At 41.2% G+C, this 25,269-nt stretch overlaps 1 protein-coding gene across 4 annotated transcripts in view; it reads left to right on the plus strand.

Annotated features, from left to right (window-relative positions):
- NCOA2 (nuclear receptor coactivator 2) overlaps nt 1–25,269 on the plus strand; it is a 266,118-nt gene that overhangs the window by 124,066 nt on the left and 116,783 nt on the right. Inside the window, exon 1 of one of the 4 annotated variants that reach the window (XM_019625997.1) lies at nt 14,175–14,611. The exons of the other annotated variants lie outside the window; for them this stretch is intronic. The gene's annotated coding sequence lies outside the window, so the exon portion shown is untranslated. Of the gene's footprint in view, nt 1–14,174; nt 14,612–25,269 lie in introns of those variants that run through there. 4 annotated transcript variants of the gene reach the window in all.

A 25,269-nucleotide genomic window follows, 5' to 3' on the forward strand; every position in this document is an offset into this window, starting at 1 on the left:
TGTCTGTTTCCCTTCCCCCCAATTCCCCAGCACTGTTCCCATCCCCCCAATTCCCCAATAAAAATCTTAAAAAAAAAAAAAGTATAAGGATTGAGGGTTTTATTGAGTGTCTTATTCTTATTCATTGTTTTGATATCTTTAAACTCTGAAATTTGAGCATTAGTGTCTGAGACTCATAGTTTTATATTTAAATCCTAGTATTTATATCATAGAAGAATTTTGTGCACCTAATTGGTATATAATACTTAGTTCTTCATCTAAAGAAATGTTTTCCTTAAATTGTATTTTATTTATTTTTAAAATAATTTCTTAATGTTTCAATTACAATGACATATGTTTCAGGTGTACAACATAATGATTAGACATTTATATACAATAACTTACAAAGTGATCACCCTGATAAATCTAGTACCCTCTGACACCATACATAGTTATTACAATATTATTAACTATATTCCCTATGCTTTATTTTATATCCCTGTGACTAATTTTATAACGCAATTTGTACCTCTGAATCCCTTCACTATTTTCACCCATCTCCCCAATTCCCTCCCATCTTTGTTCTTTGTGTCTATGAGTTTGTTTCTGTTTTGTTTGTTCATTTATTTTGCTTTTTAGATTCCACATTAAGTGAAATTCTATGGTGCTGTCTTTCTCTGTGTGACTTATTTCATTTAGCATAATACCCTCTAGGTCCATCCATGTTGCCGTACATGGCAAGATTTCATTCTTTTTTATGGCCAAGTAATACTCCATTGTATATATGCGTATATATATCACATCTTCTTTATTTGTCTATCGACGGGCACTTAGTTTGCCTCCATATCTTGGCTTTTGTAACTAAAGCTGCAAAGAGCATAGGGGTACATGTATCACTTCCTGATACTTTGCTTGGCACATATCAAGTGATCAGTATTTTAAAATTGACTATAAAATAAAATAAAAATTGACTGAAAGGTGCTGTCAGCTTCCTTTGATGTTTCTGGGGACTGAGAAAGGGGAAAGGTCTCTTGGATGGAAGACGTGGCGAGGAGGCGGCTACTGCCATGCAAACCTTGGAGGATCAGGAAGGGTTAGGCAGGCAGAGGATGGCTGGGCGAGGCCACTCTGAGTGGAAGGGATGGAACGCCTGAGCAGTGATGTGCTCGGGCCTCGTCTGAGAACACCGCGCTCTCCGGTTTGGCGAGAACTGAGACCGCAGAGCTGGGGGAGTATTTATGTGGTGGATAAACCTGGAAAACAAGGTGGATTGCACAGGCACTTGAAGGCCAAGTCTCTGTTTGAGATTCCAGAGAGTAAGCATAAGAGAATAGGAAAGAGAACCGACATTTCTTGAGTCCTTACTAGGTATTAAAACTGGGCTAGATGGTTAGTTTTAATCCTCATCGCAGTGCTGATGGTAACCTCCATCCCCATGTTAAACCTGAAGGAACTGTGACACTAGATAGAATTGGATAGTGATCATAGGTTAAGTGAGTAAGGGAGAGAAACCTGACTTGCGGAGAAGCCCTTGGGGAGCCTACAAAAGAGGTGAGGAAATTCCGGTATGAACAGTTGCAGAGCGATTGGGAAAGAGGGTGACGCGATCAAGAGAAACTAACAGTAGAATCTCAAGATCTTGGGAGCTGCTTGGGTTTGAAGGCTGAGAGAGAAAGAAGAGTTAAAGGACTTACTGGATAACACGAAATGAGAAGCAGCAGATTCAGGAAGAGGAGCTTCCTCCAAGAGGTGAGGAGCTCAGCTTTGGACACATTCAGGGAGAGATGCCTGTGAGAGGCCGACCGCTGGGCACTGGGGTAGGGCTGAGGTGGTACTGGCGGCCGGCAGTGTCACTCAGGGCCCGTTCTGCCCCTCTAATCACTGACGCTGCATCAGCAGATCTCATCTGCAAGGAGTGGCTTTGCAGGATGTTGTTAGTCAATGCCCATAGTTTTTGTTTTTGTCTTTTTGACTTGGTGGCAGGGAGAAGCGGACCCAACACTAGTCAGGGCAGTAGGAAGAGAAATGACAGGTGCAGTGTCATTGAAGCCAAGCGACAATAATAAAAAAGGTGTCTGCTAGAGGCCAGCTTGTACAAGGCTGACGGGAATGGTGAGAAGTACGTTTATCGTGGCTCTCAGGAGGGCCAGTGACCCCGTGGCATATTGGGGAAGGTAAGGGAACGCTTTGGGCTGTGACAGTGATTGGAGGCGTGCCGCTTGTCTAAAGGTCTAGCAGAGAGCAAGAGTCCCTGGCTGTCCTATCAGAAATGTCCCCAATTTACCCTCTTTTCTAATGCCCCTGCATTCGTATTTCCTCCTTAGCACTTAACACTATCTTACATATTGTATCTTTTACTTACTGATTTTGTTCATTGTTCCTGTCTAGATTACAAGGGCAGGAGGGCAAAGATTTGTGTCTGATCGGTTCACTGCATTATCCGCAGTGCCCCACACATAGTAAGGACCTCAATAAATAGTTGATGAACAGATGCATGGAAATTAGAGTGATTTGCATAGAGTCCTTTCTTCCTCTTTATCTTACAAACTTATGGAATGGACCTGAAGCATCTTTGTCCCCTGATAATGCCTTGCATACTGTAGTTGATGTACAGTTTCTTGTTTGTTTGTTTTTACAGCAGTATCAGAGGGGGAAAACTAGGGATTTGGGGTTCAACTGGTCTGAGTTTGGATTTTTGTTCTTACTAATTTGACTTGAAACTACTAACCATCTCTCCCAGCCCCAATCCCTTAGGTGTAAATGGGGATAAATTAGTACCTATATTATAGGAGGACTGTTGAGAGGGTTACAGAGATAAGGCATGTCAGAGCGGCTGGCACGTACTTCGCTGCCAATAACTGGTGTTTCACAATCTTTCTATTGTGTAACCTTGGATTAGTTATTTAACCTCACTGAGCCTCAGCGTTTTCATCTCTAAAAGGGGAAAAGTAAACTGATGTCATATGGTAGTTGGAGGAACCAGTGAGACATCACACGCAAAGCACCTTACTGGCATCTTGCCCACATACTTGGCGGTCATTAAGCCCGAGTGCCGGCTCTTCTTTTAGTGGACAGTCCAGTGTGGACGTGCACAGACTCTGGCACCAGACCGTATGAGTTCAGCCCTGGCCTTTTTACTTCACATCTCTTTATCTGTTTCCTATAAATTGGGGGAAATAATAGTACCAACCTCATAGGAGCGTCATAAGGAAATATATATGGTAATCAATACAAAGCTTACGTCACAATCTGGCAGTTGGTAAGCACTAAATGTGTTCAATTAAAAAGAATGTGTCTTTATTGCTTTATTTCCTCTCTTTATTACTTATTGGGTTGTCGGAAAAGTCATGACTCATTTTTGCAACGAAAAACAGTTAAAAAGATGCCATGGCTTTTCCGACATCCCAATAGTTTTAACTTGCTGTATGTAATCTGTGTAGGATGCCTTGCTTGTAAAGAATCGGGCTCCTTTATAATGAAATTGGGCATGTCTAAGGAGAAAATATAATAAAACATCAAAAACAATAAAAGTATCTCGTCTGGTTTGACCTGACAGGATAGCATAGCCGCAGTCTTGACTCGTCCATGTACAACAATGAGAAAGCTACACTTTGGCTCCTATTTTGGTCAGGTTTCACTCAAGAGCAGTGGCAGGCTGGTTTCGATTCTTATCTTAGAAAAACTTTGTCACTTGTGAATTGGCCTCCATTTCTCTGCCCCTCTATTCTGCCAGCCGGTTTCTAGGAATGGTTGGGGATGTTTTATAGTTTTAGTGGAACCCGGGAGGAAGCAAAATTGGAGGAAGAGGCAGTGAGTAGCTGGAAACCTCCCCCTCCCGCTGGGGAAGGCTTTCTTTCCTAGCAAATCGTTTTTCTAACAAAACTCCAAGAACATATTCCTAATTGTGCCCCTTGCTTCTTCAGTCCTACCAAGGATAAAAACTGTCTTCAAAGAACCACCGAGTTCATTATATTGAACCACTGAGGGCTTGGCTGGATCTTGATTCATGCCTAAAACAGGATTAAGAAAAGAGAGGTAGCTGCTTCCATCCACAGATTCCGTTTCCATTCACGTAGCCGGCTACTATGGCAGGTCTGTTGTGTTGTGGTGATACCCTCTCTCCATTAGCAGTTTCTCCTGAGTCTTCTCTGTGTGAGGGTCATGGCCGCCCCCCATCTCCCCCTACCCCCCCGTCGCCCTGGTGCTGGGATGGCAGGCAGACCTGATCTCTGGTGCCAACTCCTATTGATTATAGTGATTGCCTGGAGTACTGTGTGGAGAAGAATCGAGAGGCCACACACAGGCCCTGAAGTGATTAATTAGCAGTGTCTGCTGTGCAAGGGGAGAGAGGGGAACTGCGTGTGTGTTGTGCATTTGCCAGACTTCATGGATTCCGTGATAAGGTTCAGCCTTGAGAGACTCAGAATCTCACGTTGTGCTCAGTATTTTTGTCTTTGAATTGTATGTCAATGACTTTATTACAGTAAAACAAAAATAAACTAGGAATCATCAATCAGCCAAGATGATGTAGAGTTGCCTATGTGTGCTTTTTATTGCTTGCTCAAGGAGGATCTTAGCTATCCAAATTATTCTCAGTTCTCTTCTAGAAGAAGTAAATTGTTCTCTACCTTTTTATTGAGGTTCTCTTGCATAGTTGACACCTGGTTTTATCTTCCGTTTTGTAAGTTTGGCAGAAAATACTCCTAAATTTTAGGGTAATTATACTTGTTAGACTACTGATAATTAACATGACTCACTTGAAACCTTGGGCACCCAGCAGGTGGCTACACCAGACTTGGAGGATGTAATCGTTATCAAACAGGCCAGACATCTCATTCCTAAAGGACCGGTCACATGTGTGTGTTGTCCTTTGGTTTCCCTTGTTAGATGCCAGGTGTAATTCTCGTTCTAACTGAGGTCTCTAGGTATCACTAGGTACGTTCTTCTTATGAATCCAAGTAAATCTTCCCAATTTTGGCAGCTGACAAAGAATACTCATTGAGGCAGTAATGACAATATTGAAAATATAAGCAAAACTCTGAATATATGTATACCATTTCTAACTAAGTTATGGATGTATTAAACTTTTTAAAAACTGCGGTAAAATATACATAAAATTATTGTTTTAACCATTTTTGAGTTACAATTCTATGGCATTAAGTGTATTCACACTGTTGTACAACCATCGCCAATATCCAGCTTCAGAACTTTTTCATCTTCCCCACTTGAGAGTCTGTAGCCATTAAACACTAACTCCCCATTCCTCCGCACCCCCCACCCCCATTCCCTGGCAACTACCATTCTACTTACTGCCTCTGAATTTGACGACTCTTGGAAGCTCATATACAAGGTTCTAATCTTTTTGTGACTTACTTATTTCACTTAGCATATCTGCAGGGTTCATCTCTCTTGTAGCATATGTAAAACTTTCCTTCCTTTTTACAGCTGAATAATATTCCATTGTACATCTGTAGCACATTTTGCTTGTCCATGCCTCTGTCAGTGGACACTTGGGTTGCTTCTACCTTTCAGCTATTGTGAATAATGCTGCTGTGAACATGGGTGTACAAGTATCTGTTCAAGTTCCTGCGTTCATTTCTTCGGGGTACATATCCAGGAGTGGAATTCATATGGTATTTCTATGTTTTCTTGAGGAGCGAGCATGAATTTTTGCATAGTATCTGTGCCAATTTTCCATGCTGCCAGCAATGTACGAGGGTTCTCATTTCTCCACATCCTTACTAATATTTACTTTCTGGTTTTTTGATAACAGCCATCCTAATGGATGTGAAGTGGTATCTCATCATGCTTTTGATTTGCATTTCCCTAATGATTAATGAGTACCTTTTCCTGTGCTTATTGGGCATTTGTATGTCTTCTTTGGAGAAGGGCCTGTTCAAATTCTTTGCTCATTTTAAAAATCAGATTGTTTGTTTTGTTGTTGTGTTGTAGGAATTGTATACACACACACACACACACACACACACTAGATATCAGTCCCTTATTAAATATATGATTTGCAAACATTTTCTCCCATATTCCATAGGTTGCCGTTACAGCCTGTTTATTGACAGTATCCTTTGATGCACAAAAGTTCTTATTTTAATTTTGATGAAGTTTCACTTAATCTATTTTTTCTTTGGTTATGTGTGCTTTTAGTGTCATATCCAAGAAATCGTTATCAAATTCAACATCATGAAGCTTTTGCCCTGTGTTTCCCTGTAAGAATTTTATAGGTTCAGCTCTCACTTTGATCTACTTTGAGTTAATTTCTGTAATTGTAAGCTAAGAGTCTATAACATTTTTTTGCATGTGGGTGTCCAGTTATCCCAGCACCATTTGTTGAAAAGACAAATGTAAAGCAAGGCCCATTGAAATACTGTTGGCACCCTTGTCAAAATCATTTGTTGTCGACATAATGTTGACCATTATGTGAGGGTTTATTTGTAGACTTTTGAAGGTTAGCTAGGTATCTTACCTTACATATAGTCTCATCATGTCTCACTAATATTCCTACAACTTCCTAACTACTCTACCTAACTCATACCACTTCTTGAAGCCCGTAACTATGGTAAACTTAAAACAAAAACAAGTAATGGTTTTCAACTGTTCAGAACCTGTAGGCTCCCCATTCCTGGCAGGATGCCTCTCCGCCTCCTTCGCTGTGCAGACAAAGCCCACCCTCATCGGGCGCGCGCCCACCTCTGCTGTGCCTTCTCCCATCACCTTCTCTGAGGTTCCCTTTTGCTCTGGTCACAGGGATGCCTTAGGAGCCCGAGTGAGAAATGTATCTCACGCTCTCCGGCGTCTGCACCTGTGGTTCCCCTTCCCTCCTCACGCACTTGCCGCAGCCCTGCTTGTGCTGCCGTCCTCTGCAGCCCTGCCTGTCCCCTCCCATTCAGTCAGGTATTGTCTCTCTTTGCTCTGTCACAGCCCAGACCTTCCTGTTTCATGAGTTTTGCCAACTTTTCTGTCTGCCCTTCTTGATTATGGGACAGGAATTTTGTTCTGTTCAATTTTGTGTCCCTAACACCTGACTTACTGCCTTACACAACATGGGTAACTGAATAAATATTGGTCGAATGAAGTGAATGAATCTAGAGCCAAAAAAGAAAATGAGAGCAAGAAAGAAGTGAAAGACGTCAGGTCAGATGTCAAAAATGTTTTTCCTGTGGCCTGTGGGGCTTGAAAGAAATACTTCTTTTTTTTTCTCTAATGGTATTTCCCCTCTTTTCCCATGCCTGCCACTATGATTGAAGTTACTATTACCCTCTTTCAAACAAGGATAAATAATCTTAACTACATTTGACAAGGAAGGAGAGAATAAGGAGAAAGCAGAAAAACAGAGCTGAAGGAGTGAGGGGAAAAGGAAAGAAACCATCCACCTCCTTCGAAAGCATTTACCACGTGACAGTTGAAGTTGCGTCAGACATTGGCTTGGGGTGCTAAGATACAGCGATTTACACGGTGAGAGGTGCAGTCTTATAAACACACAGCACATGTCGCCTAGCTCCTTTCACAGGTGCCCCTCGGGCCTGTGGACACTTGGAAGGCATGAATAATTATTTGCAGAATAATTATTCAGAATATAGCCTCTCCTCAAAGAGACGCTTTATGTCTAACTGCGATGATTCTGTTTATATGGCCAAATTTGTAAATAAATGAAAACTTTGAGCCACATCTTAGTTAAAACAGGTTGTCAAGAAAGAGCATAAAAGTCGCACTGTCAGTTACCTGTGTGGCGCTCCTTTATGACACAGTGAGAACAGTGAGCTGTGTGTGTGACTGGCACTCCCTTTTGGCTCCTTTTGGAAGAAGTCAATGCATAAGGGACCCAGGGGGCAGCAAGGGTCAGAAGAGCAGGTCTGGTTAAGCCACAGATCGGGGATGACAAGGACACTGGCCCTCACTCACTGTCACAGGCCGCCCTGTGGCTCTTTGGTCTCACTCCTGCAACCTCGAGCCTCCAACATTTTAAAGAAGCAGTATGGTCTAGTCTCTGCCTTTGGTTACTTTTTGACCTCTTAATCACAGTTTGGGAAGCTTTCTTCTTAATTAATTGTAGATGATTCTGAAATTAGGTATTTGAAAAAGTCTGGGGATTTGAAATGGGTGACTTCAAGCATCCCAGGACTAGATGGTGTTCACATTATTTTTAGCCCCAAGATTTGACACTTCTAAATGGTCATTGTTCCTGTTATAAATTTTTAGGGGATAATGCCAATCTCAGAGGACTGAATTAATCAATGAATCAAATTCTTGTGGTCTGAGCCTTAGGCAGTTTTGGAAGCCTGAGGTATAAAAGTTATAAACCCTGATAGGCCGCTAGGGTTCTCATTAATTCTGGCTAACAGATCACGTAAGAATTTCACCTGTAACCTAGTGGTACTCCAGTGACTTCAAAGAATAAATGCACCTTTTAAAGGTGGCTTGCTTTAGAGTAGTTTACATATGCAGTAATTGGGAATCTGATTCAATAGTTGAAGCCTCAGAAATCTTTGGATGAAGTACAAGTGCTGAGATGGAAATGTAGTGTACTATTTGTGTATTACTTCATTGCATGAAGTGGTAACTTGGCCGAGTCCTCTTTAGAAGTGATTGCACTCTAGTCCTTTTCCTCAGCTCTCTTTTGTGAGGGTATAATCTGCTGCAGTAGAACCCTAGATGTTTATGCGCTGCTGTTTGCATAAGCCTTTTAGTGGAAATAACCCAACGAAAGAGCACTCACTGTGGCAGCACACTTGGGTCTTCTCTAATGCTCATTTTCCTACATATCAAAAGAACGACCTCTTTCGCTAAATGTTAGTACGATGGTGTCCACAGGAAGTCCATTCACAGATAGGCCTTGCCTCTATCCCTGGCTTACCGCTTAAAAAGAAGGTCAGCGGTCCAAGTGACAAAATTCTATGGCTGTGTGTGCCTGATGTGAACAGCCAATTCACAGGGGCATTGTTACTTTTCACTTTCTTTCTGACTGCTTATGAAACTTCTTCCTCACTGCATTAAAATATATTTAAGGGCTGGCCGAGTGGCTCAGTTGGTTAAGAGCTCGCTCACAAGTTTGAGCTCTGAGCAATAGCGGTTCGAGTCCTGGCCTGAGCTGAGCAGCCGCTGAGCTGCCAACAGGTGGCAGGATGGCTCAGCTAAAAAAAAAAATATATATATATATATATATTTTAAACAGATAGATGAACTACTCTATGATATTTTATCAGGTTTTAAAAATCTGATATTCAAGCTATAATATTGAATTATAGTGCTAGTGGGCTTATTAATAATTTAAATGACTTAAAGTTTGTTCACAATCAGCAGCTTGTTAAATGTCACACCTTCAGAGTTTATCTCAATTTAATTCATGTGAATAAATAAAATATATGGTCATACTGTATCAAGAAATCTTTTATAAAGATTTGCCTTTTTTTGGTACAGTGCACTCAAGTCTATTTTTTGAAATTAGTATTATGGAAATTTAGAATAGGATTATAAACCCCCAAGTACCTTCACCCAGCTTTAGAAGTTACCAACATTTTGTCATATTTTAAAATTATGAAAGCAACATTACTAAAAGTTTGGAAATTAGAATGAAAATCCCCTTTGGTCTCATCCACAGAACTCGCCCTTATCACTGAATGCCTTCTCTTCCGGTCTTTCCTGGAGGTTCTAATAGATGTACCTTGTTTCCCTCTTCTTTTTGCTGAACATCTCGAGCCAAGAGCTAGTAACAGCAGCTACTGTCAGTTGATGTCCCCCTGTGCCAGGCACTGACCGACCTGCTTCTCACATAATCACAGAGTCTTCACACTAACAACACAGGACAGGTATGCCCCACCCCCACATACAGGTGAGGAACCTGAGCCTCGGACAGGTGAAGGAATGTGCTCGAGTTGTGTAGTCTGCGGATTCGAATGAAAGTTTAACTCCAAGGCCATGATCTTTCCTCACTATAAAGTGACCTCTTCAAAAGCATTTTTTCATGTTGCTACATAATTGCATTTTGAAGGAACAAGAACCGTCAGCATGTAAATTTGACCACAGAAGTAGCACTAGGATGAGAGTTGAGAGGATAAAAGGCATGAGCCCTGCCTCTGGCATCTGTACCCAGTGCCCAGGAACCCAGCCCCTGGTAGCCGTACAGAGAAGGCCTAGATGTGGTGGCATTGGCTATAAATGTTATAAAACTGCAGAGAAGGATGTAGATGAGGTTTATGCCTCATAAGTAGAGACTGCTGCTAACAGAGACAGGATTTCAGCTAAAATTAAAAAGACTGACAACCAAATGTTGGTGAGGATGTGGAGACCCAGAGCTTTCACACGTGGCTGATGGGAGGGTGTGACCGTGAAACCGCTCTGGAACGCAGCTTGACAATTTCTTATAAAAACATACTCATCTGTGAGGCAGCAACTCCAGTCCTCGATACTCACCTCCACGAAATGCAAGCTTAGGCCTAGTACAGGCGTGGACATCTGTACTGAAGGCTTGTGTGGAATAACCCTGTATTAGTTTTCTTTTGCTGAGTTACCAATTACACAAATCAACTGCAGCATTGATGAGCTCACTGTTCTGTAGATCAGAGATTCAGCATCACGGGGCTGGCTTCTCTGCTGAGGGTCTCACAGGTTGAAACGAAGGTGCAGCAGAGCGAGAACTGGGGGGAAAGTCCACTTTCAGCTCGTTCGTGGTGTTGGCAGAATTCAGTATCCTGCAGCTGCCGGGCGGAGGCCCCGTTTCCTTGCCGGGTGTTAGCTGGGAGCCACTCTTAGCTCCTAGGGGCTGCCTGCATTCCTGGTCATGTGGTCTCCTCCTTTTTATGTCACCAGCGGCATATCGAACCTTTCTTGTGCTTCAAATTTCTGACTTCTACTGCCAGCTGGAGAAAACTCACGACCAGGCCAGGCCCACCTCAGTAATCTCCCTATCGTAACGTCATCTGTGCCGGAGTAACCTAATTGTTGGGGTAAAAAATGCACCGTATTTATAGTCCTGGGGGTGATGCAGGGTGTGCACACCAGAGGGTGGGGTTCTTGTAGAACCATCTTAGAATTCTATTTACCACACCACCACCCCCAATTGGAAACAACGCAAATGTCCATCCGCAGGTGAAGGGATAAACAAACTGTGGTGTGTTCATACAGTGGGATACCCTTAGCATTAAAAAGGAACAGATTATTAATATGCACAATAACACACATGAACCTCAGAAACTTAAACATGAAGTTTAAGCCTAAAGAGTGCTTATTGTATAATTCCATTGATTTGAAATTCTAGAAGCAGCAAGATTAATCTGTGATGACAGGAAATTAGAGTGTAGCGTTTATTGGTGGGAATAAGGAAGTGGAGGTAGCCTGAGAATGGGCACAAGAGAACTTTTCAGGGGTGATGAAAGTGATCTGGATCTCGATAGGAGTGTGGATTACACGGGTGCTTTCATTGGTCAGCGCTCTTAAGCTCTGTTTATTGCACAGAACGTAGATTTCACCCCGATTTATTAAAAACTATAACATAGTGCTCTTGGGTCCTTATTATAAGAAATGAACTACAATCATATATAATATGATGATATATATCTATATATATATGCCATCAGAAAACATTAAAGCTAGAAATAGCTTTACAAATTGTGTAGTCTAATTCCCTTGTAAACACTACCGCCTTGGTGAAGAAAAAAACTTAAAATTCCTAATGATAGAATCTGCTGCAGCCCCCTTCTGCACTCAGAGGGGGAGTTGGACAGTTGTGCCTATTTGTGCTTGCCAGCAGAAAACATGACAGAGGGACAGGCTTGCTAACGGCAAAACATCTTGAAGTGTGAGCACGGAATCTGGATGGAGACATTTTACTTAGATGTGTTTGGCAGGAGACGTTTTCTTACTGCAATTGATTCCATCCGGGAATTCACAACATTTTGCTGTGGCCCACGATTTGTCTCAGAAACAAGTTGTAAAAACTCCACTGTAGTTAATAAAGGACACACATGGTGTTCATTCAGTGTCTGTGACCTCACCCTACTTCTGTAGAAAGCAGTGATTTTTAAGATAACCAAAGGTTTGATGACATGAGCAGCAAAAGGACCAAGTTAGGTAGATGGATTTCACAAAGCTGCCCTCTGCAGTTCTTGTACTATTCTTCTAAAAAGTTTTCTCTCATATCTACTGTGAGACTAATTTCCTAGGATGCATTAATTGCATATGGTTTCCTGGCTGATTACTGACTTTTAGATTTTAAGCACGTAATGAAAATATTTAGGTGGCTATTAAAAGCATTGTAGCTACCAATTAGTTTTGCTATCTTAAAAAGTCTGAATTGTGCTTTGGCTTGTGATAGATAAGGTGTTGCCACGTGCTAGCGTTTTAAATTTTTAAATTTAAACATTTTCTAATTGAATGTCTTCGTTCAGGTCCTCATGGAAGCTTATGTTCATTGATCACCTCTGAGATAATTTCAGGCTGTTAGTTGTTAGGGTAGCCCTTCGGTAACTTAAAGAGAATTAGTAAACACCCACTCCATCCTACCCAAGTTATTTATATGTTGAGTGGTTAATATAATTAGAGCGAACTAAGAGTTTTGGAATTAGGACCGTCAAACTCTTTGAGTTCTGACAAATTACAGTTTTTTTTGTACAGATAGTTCATGGGATAAATAATCCCTTCTGTGCAGTTGTATCTATAACAATTCTTGGTTTTTCTGTATTAAAGAATATAAGTTGGGTTTGCTTTACTTATGAATAATTCAGTTTATGTAAAATGAATTTATAAGATACAAACTCTTTGTCTTGATCTACAAGTATTAAAATAATTATCCTTTAAAGTATCTACACACAAAAAGACAAACACTGGTGGTTCCACTTATATGAGGTAGTTAAATTCATAGAAACAGAAAGTAGATAGTGGTTGCCAGGGTTGGGGGCGGAGCGGAAGTGGGAGTTGGTGTTTAATGGGTGTACAGTTTCAGTTTTGCAAGATGAAAAAGTTCGGGAGATCTGTTGCAAAACAGTGTGAATATGCTTATCACTGCAGAACTGTACACTTTAAAATGGTTAAGATGATAACTTGCATGCTATGTGTATTTTACCACAAATAAAAGTTAAAAAAAATTGTCAAAATATTTTCCTATGCTTTCTTTCCATTTTTGAGATGAGGAAAACCAAGGCAATAATCATAGCCAAGAAATGGAAGGTGGTGCTTCTCGGTAGCCTGCAGCTTCGCAGGCTTTCTTCTCATCTCAGGGTACAGCGTTCTTCCCACACAGCGTGGCTTTCTGCTGGGGAAACTCCTCACCCTCTCCTTTTCTCCATTTTGACTTCTCAACACATTCTGATACGTAAACAACTTCCCAAAGGTGCTTGCTTGGTAGATTTAAAATTTTTAACATGAAACAAACCATAACTGAAAATGAACTAGGCATGCAATATAATCTGCTGCTCTTTGTCTAGTGTTTCAGCCTGTTACTAGAAACAGTTAAAGAAAAAATAAGGAGCAGCCACTGTGTGTCAGGCACTGTGCTACTAGTTTCACATAGGTGTTTTGAGAGTTAATTGCCAGAAATAGAGCAAATTGACCAGACCTGAAGGAACTTTTGAGTATTACTTTTAAAGGTTGTTGTGGCTATGGGAGTGGTTTTCTGCCTGAAACGACTTCTAAGTTACTTCATGAGGACATATCCCTAATAAAAGTACATTTTGGTGTTACAAAGAGTGTTTACATGTGTTTTACTAATACAAAGAACTAATTTCCAGTATGTGGATACTATAATGTCTCCAAAGCATTCGTTATGCTGGAGTGATCAGATTTATATCATTGAGGGCAAAGCTCGAGAGAACCAGACCGTTCACATTTTCTTCTAACTGTCCTACTTCTCGTTACGGCTCATGGGGGAGTGTTCACGGCCAGTGTGCTGCACCCTCCTGCAAGGAGGAAGACCATGCATCACAATGTTTGTTGCTAGCAGTTATTTTTAGCAGCAGATCTAGAAATTCTTAGCGTTTTCATTTTAGGGTTATATTTCTTTTATTTATTATGATACTTCCAAGAAGAGTGAATAATTTTAGATTTGTGTATGTGAATACATGTTTGCATTGTGTGTGTGTGTGTGTGTGTGTGTGTGTGTGTGTGTTTGAGAGAGAGAGAGAGAGAGAGAGAGACATCGAGGAGAGGGTAGAGGCTTACTCAGTCTATTATCATAAAGCTCTGCTAATGTAGCTTCTGAGTCATGTGACTGCAGAAAAGGCTATTATCTCAATGAAAAGGAAACTCGTTTTTAGAGCAAGCAATAGAATAGAAGCAGGAAGAATTTTCGAGTGTTCCACCATGCTGGATTGTCAAAGGGGGATCTGTCTGATCAGCGGCTAAAAAAGGATTTGTGAGGCTAGTTTGTCAGCTATCGTTAGACACAGATGATAGAGGAGACGTGCGGCGGGGGGCTCAGCATGTGCTTAGGTTTACATCAAGGCGTAATGCTGGTTTGGGTTAATAGAGCAGATTTATCTCTGAGGCAATAAATTTATTGCTAATTGTGGGGTGGTTTTTTTTTCCTCTGGAAGAGTGATGTATGGTATTTTTATTTACATCACTGGTGAAGATAAAGACAAGCTGCTGCGCTCTGGTTTGAACTGCAGAGGCTGTGGACAATTACAAGGTGTGTTTCACAAGTGCTGTGACTTGATATTTGGTAATGTTCTTGGAATTCTGTGTGCTTGTGGATTGGATGTGCGTGTTGTCAGAGGGAGAACTGAGCATGACAACCAGGCAGTGCTAACGTTCTCAGGAACAAACAGATACAATGCGATCCAAATTGATTCCTCCTTGTGCTTATGTCTTTTGTGGGTTTTTTTAGTGATTAAAGATTTCTTGCAGTTTCTCTCTGTGGCCAAGTACAGTCTCCTGCTTGTTGTAGGAAATATTTTGGTAAGCATTTTCTAAAAAGTCAGAAGAAGGATCCAGTGCAAATCTTAGTCATTAAGGAATAAATAAATATAAGCTTTCTGTTTCTATCTCTATTTTATTTTTTCAATATCCTTTTGTAATTCTGCTTGAAAGGGAGCTTTGCAGTGAGTTTGAATTTATTTCATTTTTGGTTAGGTAATAAGTAAAGCTTTCTTATTTGGCTGAGACCTGGAATGAATGATTTTTTGACACACACACACACACACACACACACACACACACACACACACACACCCCGTACCTAACTTTTCTCTGGGTTATTATATTTTTATGCTACTATACTCAGAAAGCTAAAAACATTCAGTTAATCTTTAAACTCTGCTTGTCCACTTTTGCCCATGCTAATGCTATTAATTTGCTCAGCCTTTCTCTGTACCTTTTAACCTTGGAAGGTGTAGTACTTAAAAATCTGAGATTGGTGAAAGATAATCATAAACTTTATCTGAAAGGGGTTAACTATTATGCAGTATGTACCTGAGGAATAAATTCACTAATATATTTTTAATTTAACTTCTAGACCAGATATGCCCGATTTGGGGTGTGTGTATGTTTCCAAATCACATATTTTGAAATTAAACTATATTGTTTACATCTCCCTTTTGAAATTGAAATTGGAGCAGGTAGGGAATCTCTAAGGCTATCATGCACTGTATAGACAGTTTGCAAAGAATTCTTTTATCTTTTTCAATAAAAGATGGTGAGAGTAGCTCAAACATTAATTTTTAATTATACTAAGTCAGGAGAATTTCTTATAATATCTATAAACCATATCAGCACAATAGAGTTTTAAAAATCATTAATCTTATCATGGGATTTTCTTTAAAAAAAACCTCTGGCACCTTAGTTTAATCTAGCTACATAAAAAGACAAGTTGGTTCAAATAAACAGTTAATTAACTGTGGTTTTGACTGTTGGAATTTTCCTTTTAATTGTAGGACTTTCCCACATTCTTGTCAGTAGGCTGTAAGATAGGGTTACACACTGGTTTCAGCCCCAAAGTCGCTAGCATCGGATGTTAAAATTTTTGAATAATAAAAATTTTATGGCCAGCTTATTTGAGCTTTTTTGACTTCCTTTGTTCTTGCTTTTAAATTTTATTTGGTTGCCTTTTCTAAAGCCTTTGAAGTGAGCCAAGGATTTTGGAATAATTCAAGGTGTTTTTATTGAGCACCTACTATTATTACAAGATACTCTATGAAACAGTAAGAGAAAGCAAGGGCAAATAAGATATTGAAACCAACACAATAACTTAAAACTGTCATTGGAACCCAGCCTCAGTAAATGTAATTATCCTGTACAGCAGGTCCTCAAATAACATCATTTTGTTCAATGTTGCTTCGCTATAACATTGATGGGGTGGGCAGGGGGATGATTCCAGCAGGGCCACTGTGTGGGGCTTGCATGTTCTCCCTGTGTCTGTGGGTATTCTCCGGGTTCCTTCCACATCCCAAAGATGTGCACAGGAGCTGATGGCATGTCTCCATTCTCCCTGTCTGAGTGGGTGTGGGTGTGAGTGGCCCTGCGAGGGAAGGGCATGCTGTCCAGGTGGGTCACGGCTCGTGCCACCTGTGACCCTGAGCTGGAATAAGTGGGTAGAAAATAATGATCTTACTTGTTTTTATGAATCGTCCTTAAACATGTATAGCTCACATGTATTTCAGTGTTTAATATTAAAGGTGTTTGGGGTCTTCAGAAGTTTGGTGATGTTTTTGTGACACAGCTATGCCATAGGAACTTAATTCTTGTTTATACCAGTCTACGAAATCTTGGTTTCATTATATGTCGTTTCACTTGAAGTTGAAGTTTCCAAGAACCATCGAGGACGTTAGCGAGAACTTACTGTATCTTATCAGGATTTTAAATCATTAAAAGGAATTTTGGGTAAAACTTATTTGGCCAATCAGAGAATACATGCCTGATGACTCTGTGAGTGACTTTTCACGTGAGCAAGTTTGAATGGTACTTTTAACTGGTATCCATCTATGCTGGTTCCTGTTTCCATTGTATCATCACAGAAATAAGTTCATTTTATTTACAGTCTTCCTAAAACTAGAATAGTTCTTGTTTCTGATCGTATTGTTTTTCTCCTAGGACATCAGATATCAGCCCTTTACATTTGAAAATACTTGTATGTTGTGTTATCTAAAAATATCTTTCCTTTTGGAGGTTGGGGAGTGAGGAAGAACCCCAGTCTGATTATTAGAATTAAAAGACACAAGCTTTGACGTCAGGGGAGTGTCTAAACAAGCCAGATGACTAGCTTGCAAATCCCGCTGCACCTCAGAATTCCAACCACAATGATTAACCGCAAATATTATAACCAGGTCTGATCTTGTCAGGCTGAGGGGGTTTGCTTCTCTGAACGATTTTTGTAATTTGTAAAAAAGATATGGTAAGAAGAGATGGAATTCAGGGTGATCTTAGTATGTGGCGTTGTAAAACTTAATGAAATATGTGCATAGGAATTTTTCTGTTTGTGAAAGTAAATGTTTGGGAAGATTCAGATAGGATTAAGGTACTGGGCTATATTTTAGACACACTTTAATTCTTTGGAAGCCAGGAGGATATAAAATTCATGAAGTGAAAAAGTCTGTGCAACAGCCAGCAAATCGTTCCCGGGTACCCCCTACAAGGCTTCCTCTAAAAATTATCACTCAGAAATGCCGGGGAAAGTTTAGAATTGATTGGCTTACCCATATCTCTCAAGTGTTGTAGTCTTTAGCATTAAAGAGGTAAGATTTGACATTTCTGGTGTGTATGGGAGTTGTTGCAATGACTCTTTTCACCAAGCTCCTAGTTAACATGCACAGTTATAGCTTGTGATGTAATAATCACTAATATAGTATAACATAGGCTTACATCGGCTTTAACTTTAAAGGTGATTTAATTATTACTATTTTCTTAAAGATTTTGTGAGAAACACCAAATACTATAATCTTGATTCAAATGAATTGTTTCTCCTTAAAAACCAGTCAAGTTGAGTAGCGTACAGGCACACCTCAGAGATACTGCGAGTTTTGTTCTAGCCCACCGCAGTAAAGCGAATATCGCAATAAAGGCCACACATTTTTTGGTTTCCCAGTGCACATAAAAGTTATGTTTACACTCTAGTCTGTTAAGTGTGCAACAGCATTATGCATAACAAATGTACATACCTTAATTAAAAAGTACTTTCTGGCTTAAAAATGCCAGCTCTCACCTGAGCCTTCAGCGAGTCATAATCTTTCTGCTGGTGGAGGGTCCTGCCTTGTTGATGTTGATGGCAGCTGATTGATCCCAGTGGTGGTTGCAAACGGCTGGGATGACTGTGGAAATTTCGTAAAATAAGACCACAATGAAGTCTGCCGCAGTTTACTTTTTCTTTCACACACAATTTCTCTGTAGCATGTGATGCTGGTTGATAGCATTTCACCCACAGTAGGACTTTCAAAATTGGATTCAAGCCTCTCAGACCCTGCCACTGCTTTGTCAACAAAGTTTATGTAATATTCTAAGTTCTTTGTTATCATTTCAACAGTCTTCACAGCATCTTCACTAGGAGTAGTTTCCATCTCAAGAAACCACTTTCTTTGCTCATCTGTAAGAAGCAACACCTCATCTGTTAAGTTTTATCATGAAATTGCAACCATTCAGTCACATGTTCAGGCTCCACTTATAGTCCTAGTTCTCTTGCTGTTTCCACCACATCTGCAGTGACTTCCTCCACTGAAGTCTTACCCCCTCAAAGTCATCCATGAGGATTGGAATCAGCTTCTTCTAAACTCCTGTTAATGTTGAGATTTTGACCTCTCATGAATCACGAATGTTCTTAATGGCATCTACAATGGAGATTCCTTTCCAGAAAGTTTTCAATTTACTTTGCCCCAGATCCATCAGAGGAATCACTGTCTATGGCAGCCGTAGCCTTACAAAATGTATTTCTTAAATAAAAAGATTTGAAAGTCAAAATTACTCCTTGATCCATGGGCTGCAAAATAGATGTTGTGTTAGCAGGCATGAAAATACCGTTAATCTCATTGGCCATCTCCATCAGAGCTCTTGGGGGACCAGGTGCATTGTCACTGAGCAGTAAGGAATTGAAAGGCATCTTTTTTTTTTCTGAGCAGCAGGTCCCAACAGTAGGGTTAAATATTCAGTAAACCATGATGTAAACAGATGTGTTTTCATCCAGGGTTTGTTGCTCCATATATCGAGCACAGGCAGAGGAGAGTTAGCATAATTCTTAAGGGCCCTAGGATTTTCAGAATGGTCAATGAGCATTGGCTTCAACTTAAGGCATCAGCTGCCTGAGCCCCTAACAAGAGAGCCAGCCTGTCCTCTGAAGCTTTGAAGCCAGGCGCTGACTTCTCCCTAGCTGTGCAAGTCCGAGAAGGCATCTTCTTCCAGTAGAAAGCTGTTTCATCTACCTTGAAAATCTGTTGTTTTGTGTAGACACCTTCTTCATGAATTACATTAGCTAGATCTTCTGGATAACTTGCTGTGGCTTCTCCATCAGCACTTGTTGCTTCAACCTGCACTTTTATGTTATGGAGAGGGCTTCTATCCTTAAACCCCATGAACCCACCTTGGCTGGCTTCAAACTTCTGCCTCTTTCTCACCTTTCTCAGCCTTTATATTATAGAACTGAAGAGAGTTAGAGCCTTGCTCTGGATGAGGTTTTTACTTAAGGGAATGTTGTGGCTGGTTTGATCTTGTATCCAGACCACTATAACTTGCTCCATGTCAGCAATAAGGCTGTTTCACTTTCTTATCATTCATGTGTTCCCTGGAATAGCACTTTTCATTTCCCTCAAGAACTTCTCCTTTGCATTCACAACTTAACTAGCTTTGGTGTAAGAGACCTAACGTTCAGCCTGTCTTGGCTTTCAACGTGCCATCCTCGCTAAGCTTAATCATTTCTAGTTTTTTATTTAAAGCAGAGAGGTGTGTGACTCTTCCTTTCACTAGAACACTCAGAGGCCATTGTCAGCTTATTAATTGGTCTGATTTCAATATTTTGTATCTCAGGGAATAGGGAGGCCCACAGAGAGGGAGACAGATGGGGGAACGGCCAGCCAGTGGAACAGTCAAAACACACATATTTATTGAATAAGTTCGCCAAAACAGTTAACAGCAGTAACATCAGAGATCACTGATTGCAAATCACTACAACAAGTATAATAATAATGAAAAAGTTTGAACTATTTCGAGATTTACCAAAATGTGACACAAAGAGAGGAAAGGAGCAGACAGTTGGACAAACAGCGCCTGTAGGCTCGCTCAGCACAGGGCTGCCACAAACCTTCAATTTGTAAAAAACACAGTATCTACGAAGCACACTAAAGCAAAGTACAATGAAACGAGGCATGCCTGTCTTGAGGTAGACGCTAGATATTTGGTTTTATCATTTGAGATGTTAAATCAAATTATAATGCTAAATGAATGGGCTGGACTAAAGGGTTGTAAAAGCATTTTTTGAGGCTTGTATTTAAAATTTGTTTTGTTTCTGTAAACCCTTAAACTCTAGTCAAAATGAATGATACATATTATGTTGAAACTTCATCGGATAACAAGAACTTAAAATTTTTTTAAATTGCTTTTAATTGGCCTTTCCAAATTTTGCTTCCCTGTTTTAGGATTTTAAATTAGAAAATGTCCAGTTTTAAATGTTATTTTTATTTATGCATATTAATGATAACATTTTATGGGCTTTGCATTTATTTTTCCTTTTCTTTTGATGAGGAAAACGACATTAGGAAACAACCATGCTTTTGTTAACCATGAAGCTAATCTTTAGTAGAACTTATTACATGCCACATACTATTCTAAGGACCTCACTTGTATTTGATTAGTCCTTACAACAACACTGTTTGTGCTAACCTGTGCCTGCTTTACAGCTGAGGAAATGGAGGCACAGAGAGGTAAAGTAACTTGTCCAAGCTCACACAGCTAGTAAGTAATGGAGTAGCACTGAAAGCCAGGTAGTTTGCCCCCAGAGGCTGTGCTCTAAATTACTATGTATACTGGATTCAAATGGTGCTATTATTGAAGTTGCTGGGTTATTCTGGAATGAGAACAAAATGAACATAGGGACAAGGAGAGAACTATATTAAGGTTGAAGTGATTCTGTTTTTTTAATGTCTGGACTGTTAATAAACTTCACTTCTATTCCACTTCAAATATGTTAAGACTAAAGCATTGTTTAAATGGTGCTTGGTTTGCTCGGGAAAGAAACATTCATGAAAAGAAACTCACAGCTAATTCAGAAACCTGCATTAGAGGAAGACGCTATGGAGAGAGCATTAATGTGGGATAGCTGAGGTTGGTACAAGAAATGGACTACGAATTACCATGAGATTAGTTGGGGAGTTGTGGGGAATAGTTCTGAAGGTGAGGGTATGTGCTACGTATTTTCTTACTTAGCCATCTCTCCTTTTCTTGGCAAGTGGAGACCTTGCTGTTTCCAAGGTCGTTTAATTCACTGCAGTGCTACCATGGAGCGCTCAGGTATAAAAACGGGAGAGTGCAAATGAAGATCCTTGTTTTCAGACATCGAGAGCACCCCCGAATACACACCAGTGACTTGTCAGTCATTTTATGTCCATGCAAATTCCTGAGAGAGGAGTTGGTGCCTGTATAGTCTTTCAGAGAGGGATCACTTATACTTTGTCAAACTTGAATGCTTAACAGGCATATTTATTTCTAGGTGATGTCACGCTTTCTTGTCAGGATTCATGGTGGAAAGGTTTTACCTCAATCCTTGTAACTGGATCCTTGGAAATGAGTGGGAAAGTAAAGTATGGCTGTAGCTTTTTTTTCCCCCTTCTTCTTTTAAAGATTTTATTGGGGAATTGGGGGAGGGGGACAGACAAGTTGCTGTCCTTTTGTAAGGCTGTAGCTTTGTCATTTGTCTTTGGTCTCCGTTGGTGTACTCTCCTACCTGTTAGATGATTTCTAAAATAGCTGATTGCGTTCTTGCACTTATATCCTCCTGTTCGTTTATTTAATGGCTGTTTATTTTAAGGTTTTGTCCTGTCCACTAGTACCAGAGAAAAGTAACTGGTCTCCGGTAGGGGAGAGGATTGATCAGACGACACTTGGATTCTTAGGAGAGGCAGGGAGATGGCCGCCAGACCTGGGCGGGTGTCCAGGATATCCTAGGCCTTCACTGCCCAACATACGAGCCACCAGCCAAAGTGGCTTTTGATCATTTGAAATGTGGCTAATGTACACTGAGTGCAAATACGTTAGTCACTGTTTGTTGTGGCTTTCAGTGTGGCTACCAGACAAGTGGTGGCTCCCAGGACTCTCTGTTGTCGGCACTGTTCTGGCCAAGAGGACAGTGTGTGCCAAGGAGGCAGCGTTAGGCAGAGCCTGTTAGGCAGCGTTAGGCAGATAATCTGTGCCGGACACAGGGGTACACTAGGAGTGGATCCTTCGGGAAGGTACAGACCCTCCCCAAGCCCATCGTCTTCTAGTCAGTAACCACATTAGAAGCAATTTGAGGCCCATGTGTCTTGGGAGGACACACAGGCCCATTCATGATCTGGCGCTTCCCTTCTCGCTTCGTGCCCCAGACGTTCTCACCCGCTCCCAGGTTCTCCCTTTAGTGAACTACAGTTGGTCCTTGTTCCTTGCAGGGGTGATATTCTGAAAAGTTGTGGCAAACACTGAATTAGTGAATACTGAGCCATTGCTTCCAGAAGAAATGTGGAGCGGGGCTCCTTCACACCTCTGGTCACACCTCAACATGTAGCTTTATTTTAAGGGTATTTCTGTTTAAAGACACCTTATTTAATGTATATTGTTGATCAGTAACATTGAACTTCCGGCCAGTAGCACTATCACTCCGGCCTGAAGGCAGCTCATCTTAAACACACGTATGTTCTCCATACGGCACATCGCAGTCTCTTGTGCTTACGCGCACTCTGCTTGGAGGCCACTTGAAACAGGGATATCAACAAAGAGCACAAAATGTGGGAAATGTGGCTCTCGATATACCGCAAGAAGCAAACTTGTTTTACAGCGGAAGCGAGGGCACAGCATTACCTCGTTCGAATAGGGGCTGGTATTTGTGGAGTACATACAAGGAACCGAGTATTTCAGATAATAATGACAACATTAGTGGAGGCAGCTAACATATGTGAGGTCATTTCTGTGTATCAGGCTCTGTACTTGTCTCACTTAGTAATTAAGGATATTGCAGACATGGAAACTGAGGCCCAGAAAGGCTGGGTAACTTTCCTGAGGTTGCACAGCTAATAGTAAGTGGTGAAAGCAGGCTTTCCTGACGCCCGGGCCCAGCGAGGGGTGCAGTGAAATTGGGCTGCTGTTCTCAGTGGGGCTTCTATCTTTGGTGGGAAAGGAAGGGTAGAGTTACAGGTCATGGGTCACAAAGTCCCCCACTTCCAAAGCTTCCATCTCTATTTGATAGCCCCGCTACTGAAATCTGGAAGAGCTGAGCATGTGCTCCGATTTCCTGTTAGGAAAGGTGGAGAGCCACTGTGTGTGTGCTGACAAGGGTGACTAAGGTGCTCTTTTCTCTCTTAACACATCTGTATCTCTTCATAACTTGGGCCCTTCCGTTGCTTCTTGTACCTTTATTATCTTGTCATTTCTTTCTGTGTATCTTTTCAACTTCTGTCTTTGCCCACAGACCAGTTCTGTCTTAAATGCCTTCTGACAGTTGTGTCAGCCTGTCTTCACAGACTGGCAACCTGTTGGACTCAGCCTGTCACCACAGCCGTCATGTGGGTAGGACTTTTGGGCCAGGCCACTCCGATCACCGCTGGGCAGCCCGGGGATGGCACACCTCCATCTAGTGCCGGGGCAGCAGCGCCTCGTGCTATTGTTAGGGCGTCTTCTGTGTGAGCAGCCTGGTTAAAGCTGCCTCATAACAGCCCCTTGAGGGCTGAGGGCATGGGACGTTCGGTTCAGAATGGAGTGCCCAAGAGCCTGGGACTCAGATGTTTACCGGGAAGATGTGTGGGACTCCAGGCCTTGTGTTTCCTCACAGCTAAAATTAGAGGACTGATGTTAATTCCATGCCTTTTCTGCTTGGTTGTTTACAGAGTTTAGTCTTTCATTTAGATAATAAGCTGGGATATATATTGATCAGAGTTTTAACCCTTGAGTTATATATATAACTACCTCTGCCAGGGTTGACGCATGAGTAGACTTCCTATAATGACCCATTCCACAGGCCTCTGCTGGCTTCCTCCAGATTATTTCAGCTCCCAGGTAACCTTAAGACAATTGGAATTAGATTCTGGACCATAATTCCCTAATGTACTTGGTTGGAAATGTTATCAGGGCACCTAGGATTAGAGGAAGAGACAAGGTAACAGATGTAAGTGGGAAGTTGTTTCTTGTACAAGGGTTATTGTGAGCACAATATGCCAAAGTAAGAGAAATCGACCCAATTATTGCCGTGCGAACACACACACACACACACACACACACACACACACACACACACACACACACACACACACCAGATGTTTCGCTGATATAGAGGGTCTGGGTTGCAGGTATGGAGATCAGTGGGGACACAGTTGAGCTTATGGGGGGCCTGGTCCAGTCCTAAATGTCTAAATCGCCTAAGTTCAGTATAATTTTGTTTGAATTGGGCAAGTAATGCACTGTATTCATTGTTGGTTACAGTCGTACCTGGAGGTTGGGGGACCCATGTGAGGACTGGGAGCTAACAGAAGCACAAATAAACACACCACAGTGATTGAAACTCAGGCAGAGGGAAAGTTTATGCTTCCGTGGTGATGCTGAGAGGAGAGAACAAGAAATTGGGTTTGTTAATCCCCTAGCACTGTAAGATCATCAGCTTTCGGTTCCTCTGTTAAACGTTCAGTTCACGTGGGAAGGTCGCCAGTTAGCTGCGTGTGGTAATGTGGCCATATCTGGCCCTTCCGGCGTCAGCTATCCCTCTCACGTTACAGCTGAAGATCCCCAGGGATGGACATTATTCCACAGCATCGCCCATACGTTCATGTTTTCTAATAAAGTTTGCCTGGACCGTTCCCTTGTACCGTCATTGACAAGTCTCCTGTTATGTATTTTGAAGTGGTTATTTAATGGCTTTCATTAGAGAGAATGAAGACTTGTGGGGAGAGCGTGGGATTCACAGTCAAAGCTTGGTTGAAGCCTAGTGCTGTGACTTACAAGCTCTGAGACTTTGGACAAGCGAGGTAACTTAATTTGAACCTGCTTTTTGTCTGTAAAATGAAGGATAGGATCTGTTTAGTGGAGCTCTGAGAATTAAATAATACAGCGTCTAGTACAGTGCCCGACACTTAATACCAAACACCTAAGATCGATCTCTCTCTCTCTCTCTCTCTCTCTCTCTCTCTCTCTCTC

This window comes from Hipposideros armiger, unplaced genomic scaffold (genome assembly GCF_001890085.2).
Source record: "Hipposideros armiger isolate ML-2016 unplaced genomic scaffold, ASM189008v1 scaffold_650, whole genome shotgun sequence".
NCBI classification, from domain to species: domain Eukaryota; kingdom Metazoa; phylum Chordata; class Mammalia; order Chiroptera; family Hipposideridae; genus Hipposideros; species Hipposideros armiger.